Below are 5,421 nucleotides of genomic sequence, written 5' to 3' on the forward strand. Positions count from 1 at the left end.
CTCCAACTTAAAAATATAAAGCAACAACAAAAAAACTGTAAATGTAATGGTAATATTGTATAACAGAAAAGCATATGCTACTGTATGAAAACTTTTTTAAATGATGAATTCTCTTCAGATAAGTTGTGTGGTGGTATCATGAATATTGGTAATACCATGATACGTTTATGTAAATACTGATGTGCTATGTAAAGGGATAGTTCACCCAAAAATGACAATTCTGTCATCATTTACACCCTCCCTCAAAACTTGCGACATCTGTGGCATTGTGCTGTGTGGCCAGCCTAAGGCACACCTGTGCAATAATCATGCTGTCTAATCAGCATCTTGATATGCCACACCTGTGAGATGGATGCATTATCTCGGTAAAGGAGAAGTGCTCACTAACACAGATTTAGACAGATTTATGAAAATAGAAAAAGTCTTAGATCTTTGAGTTCAGCTCTTGAAAAATGGGGGCAAAAACAAAAGTGTTGCGTTTATAATTTTGTTCAGTGTATGATTTTTTTTTTTTTGTAAAATTTTTGCATAATGCCACCCAAATGTTCACGCAATGAAAGAAGACATAACTTTGATTCTCGCTGTTGACCCCATCGCCATGTCGTGGAGTCGCTGTGAGTTTCGTTGTGAAAGCAAAAATACTTTGTTTGGTCTTCCAAAAGAGGACACAACAAGAAATCAGTGGTTAAGTTGTATTTACAACACTGTTCCAGAACAGTTCAACCCAAATATTCAGATGTGTGCAGCAAGGAAATTATAGTTTTGATTTTTTAAATTAGTTTTTATTTTAATGTCCTTTTCAAATATCCTATAATTTCAGTTTAGATTTAGTAAGTTTCATTCATGGTTTAGTTAGTTCAAGTTTAGTTTTTTTTTTTTTTTTTTTGTGAACACATTTCTATTTCGTTTTTATATATTTTAGTTTCAGTTTTAGTTTTAGTAATTATAGTTTAGTAGGATTAATACAACACTTCCTGTGTAGACCAAAGCAAGACTGTTTACAGATAATTCTTGTGCAAACCTCTTAATAATGAAAATAAAATTATTCTTTACAATTGAACAAAAACCAAAAATATGCAGCTTTTATGTATAGAATGTATTAATTCATATTCATGTTAATATTCATTCATATTAAAGATGTAATCTTGTTAAACATGTTAATAGTTTACAAACGACAAGCTAATCAAGGTTTTCAGAGTTACTAGCAAGTTTTTATTCTGTAGGACAATGATCCTCCAGTGCTGGATTAGAGAAAACCTGTTCTTTGTAATCGTCATTGAAACTCTGTAAACTTTATTTTTGTCCATCGGTGTATTTAATGCATTAATTTGTTGGATAATTTGCACAGACAAGCCACCGGTGCACACTACTGTATGTACCGTCTCTCCCTCTATGAAAGTACACAATAAGAACAATCTAAAATGCTGTGAAACCTCAAAGGCTACTACGCAAAACTAAATGCGATATGGTGATTTAAATGATGTTTGCACTTTACTTTGACCGCTCCAGCACGCACGCGCTTCAGATGACCAACGCAATCAATCCCATAAACCCCATTTTTTACACAGGACACGGCAAGCGGTAAAAACACCGCGCCGCTGCCGCTTTCTCTCATTTTGTACGCGTCTTGTACAGTCAAGGCGGAGCTCGTGTCATGGACTTGAGGCGGACCTTGCCATAGTAATCGTAAAGCGTGCCAAAATGACTATTCACTTAAGTCAGCTCATCCAAAAAAAAATATAGTTAACTCACTCTCATGTCATGTTGTTCTCGCACTCTTTTAAACGTCCGTGTGCTGTAGTGTGTGCATTATTATTATTTCCCATTTCATATTTTATAGTTATTTTAAAAAAATAAAAAAGGCTTTCTCTGCGTAGGACTCAGGTCACGTGCATGAAGCGCCATCTACAGATATTTCCCTAAACAACCACAGGACAGACTTTCTGGCACAGAATAAGAGCTTATTAAATCACGAACACGATTATTTATTTTTGCTAATTATTATTTTATTTTAGTTAGTTTTTCAGTTAATGTTGTTAGTTTCATTTAGTTTAGTTTTTCATTTATTTTGAAATTTTACTTTTATTTCAGTTTACGAAAATGTTTTTTGAGTCTTAGTTTTAGTTTTCGTTTTTGAAAATAAACTTTGAAGGCAGCGCATTTTAAGGAGGAAGAGGACTGTTTCCTGAACCAGTAGCCTGCAATGCATCTGTCTGGCACAAAGGCTGTTTCTATAAAGTTGGGCAGTTCAAACTTTTCAAGGACAGTCTGGCGCTTCTGACCAACATCCTGTAAGTAATGTTACGTTTTTTATATTTAAATAATTTTCCAATGATGATTCAAACGAGAGTTTTGAGCAGTGTAGGGTAGGCTTGTTGTTTCTCCGATCACAAATGCAGACATGGTTTTATGTTTACACAGCGCGATATGCAATGCGTAAAGGCTGATTTATACTTCTGTGTCGGACCTATGCCGTAGCCTTTATGCTGTAGGCTATGCGTCAGTTTTCATTTATACTTCTGCATCATTTCATTTATACAAACCGCTAGTTTGCAGTGTCCATGGGCATGTTGCTGGTGTATCCTGCAGTACTATGACTAATGCTATTTAGTATAATAAATGTTAAGACACTTGTTCTTTGATTTGTTTTATTTTATATAAGAAGGTGTAACATAAAAATATATTAAAGTGCACATAAACACACACAAAACTCAAGTACATACGGAGGGAGGGATTCTAGCAGACCAATCACAATGCTTGCGGTCCGTGTAGAATCTACGCGCTGTTCGATTTTTGGAGAGGTGCACGTCAGGCTACGGCGTAAGGGAGTGCGTCTATGCGTAGGCTACGGCGTAGGTCTGACGCAGAAGTATAAATCAGCCTTAAAAAGACAGTATAAGTCACTATGATCAGTAATTATGTCCCCACTGGATGCAACAAATGCCTCATTTGTAATGGGTTTTATTGGTTTTGTCCAAGCGGCAGCCTCCCCCTCTCTCTTGTGAAGCCAACAAGGAAGTGAATAAAACTGCAATTCATCGACACCATAGACTCCCCATGTTAAAATGTTTAAAACTTTACAACAGAAAAAAACGTTTACAGCCTGGTACAAAAAATGATTTTAGTCTATATAGCTAATTTTGCACATCATGACAACTGTGAGGGTTTTTTTTTTTTTTTTTATAACTCATCCATTTAAATTATATTAAGCCTAACAGTTTTGCATAATTAAGGGCGTGGCCACTTGAGTGACAGGTGGATTGCCACTGTTGTCACCACTATTGACCTAGGTGGGTGTTGCTTCAGCAACCAGCTCCCGCCTTTTTGCCCATTTTCTATAATCCGGGAGTGACATGTGGTGAAGCGCTGCCAAGATGGCAACGGCCAACTCCGCTCACTTTAAGCTTCAAAAACGCTCTTCAGAAAACAATGGGTGGAGTCACGGACACTACATCCATGTTTTTATACAGTCTATGGTTTTGTCTCATCTAGTGATGTCCGGATCGCGAATGAATCGTTCTATTTAACCAGATCTTCTTAGTGAACCGGTCGAACCAGTTCACCAAATCAAACTGAATCGTTTGAAACGGTTTGCATCTCCAGTATGCATTAATCCACAAATTACTTATTTGGTTTCCCTCTGACACAAAATAAACCAATATCCCGAGTTATTCAGTTACTCCTAACAGTACACAATATTGTTCTTTTTAGCAACGTCATATGATCCCTTTAAAAGATCTTCTTATGTATTCAACAGAAGAAATACAATTATACATGTTTGGAACAACATTTCCCTTTAATGTTGTTATATTTATTCACATTTTCATGATTTGTTGTCTTATTATTGTTCAAGTAGTATAGTTTTGCCATTTCAAATGTACTTTTGGGAGGCAAGTTTTAGAAGAATATTGTTTCCCGTACTTATTTGCTTAATAGGCCAAGCTTTTCTGAGCTCTGATTGAATCTAACCAGTCCTGCTCCTTGGGCAGTAAATGTTACCAAATAATGGGTATTTATGAGGCTATGTAAATAGTTTTATTCAAGTCTAATTTAAAATCAATATAAAACAGAAGTATCAGCTCTCTTTATTGAAGTTTATTTTGTTTTGTTGTTAATTTTTATGTGTTGCTTTTGGTGATTTTGGTGCACCCTGTGCATTTCCATTTCTCTTTGCACAGGCAATTATTTTCCAGAAGGGCTGGTTGCATAAAATGCTTAGACTTGTTAAATGTTAGTCATCTATTTTTTTCTTTAAGACTTGTCTTAAACTTTTAACAACCTTTTTTAGTGAGTTATGTAATGTAGACTAGTCGAAGCTGAATCTAAAAAATACGATGGATTACCCCTTGCTATGCATGCAAATCTCATGTCCAATCAGGGGATGCTTGTTTTAGCCAATTAACTTGTAATTATTAAGTGAAATTATAAGATTATTCTACTCTCTAGTAAACTTTGCCCCATTCATTCTCAGTTACCCCTACCAAACTTACTGCATGCTTTAGGGCTGGGCTGGGCGACTTGGTGGGCTGCTGTCCTGCAGAGTTTAGCTCCAACCCTAATCACACAAACCTGCCTGTAGCTTTTTAGTGATCTTGAAGACATTTAAAAGCTAGTTCAGGTCTGTTTGATTAGGGTTGGAGCTAAACTCTGCAGGACTGAAATCGCCCAGTTCTGCTTTAGGGTATCTGTTAAAACTCAACGGGCTTAGGGGAGGTGAGAGAGACACAGCCTCCTGCTGTAACTTTACCAGCTGGTGTCACTGTTGGACAATGTTACTTTAGAAAAACGAGTGATTTATACGCTTTGTAATGTTATTTATTTTTTTTATATTTGCGATGTTTTATTTTTTTATTTTTTATATTTTGAAGCACTGCCTCAATTGCCTCCTCGGAGGAAATGCCCCTCACAGTGATTATTTTAGTGTTTATATGTAAGTTGCACAATTCATTTCTATTTCTGTTAAGACCCATTTTGTGTAAAGGCAGAAGAAAAATCAGCTCCCTGTAATACATTCCATTAAGAGATAGCTGCTAAGGTGCAGTGGTTTATTTGTCAAAGGTCTTTTATTGGTGCACTCTGTGCCTGGAATCTAGAACAGGCATAATACTAGGCATTCAGACATAATGTTAAAAGAGGGAGAGAAGATGGCTTTTACCATCATATCTGTTTTTATAATATTCTCTGTTGTTTTCATAGGTTAAGAGAAAAATATGATTTTAAAAAGACATTCAAACTTCAAGTTTGACTTTCAGAATTCTCTTATGAATAATGGCATTGAAATAAAACATTAAAATGAGCCAATGCACTTATGGTATATATGATTCCATTCACATGATTCCAATTATTACACAAGGTTGTTTCATAGAGGAAAAATTAAGTAGCTTTAACAATCAAAATTCATGGTGTGTGCCTCACCTTGAT

This window comes from Cyprinus carpio, chromosome A13 (genome assembly GCF_018340385.1).
Source record: "Cyprinus carpio isolate SPL01 chromosome A13, ASM1834038v1, whole genome shotgun sequence".
Classification (NCBI taxonomy): Eukaryota; Metazoa; Chordata; class Actinopteri; order Cypriniformes; family Cyprinidae; genus Cyprinus; species Cyprinus carpio.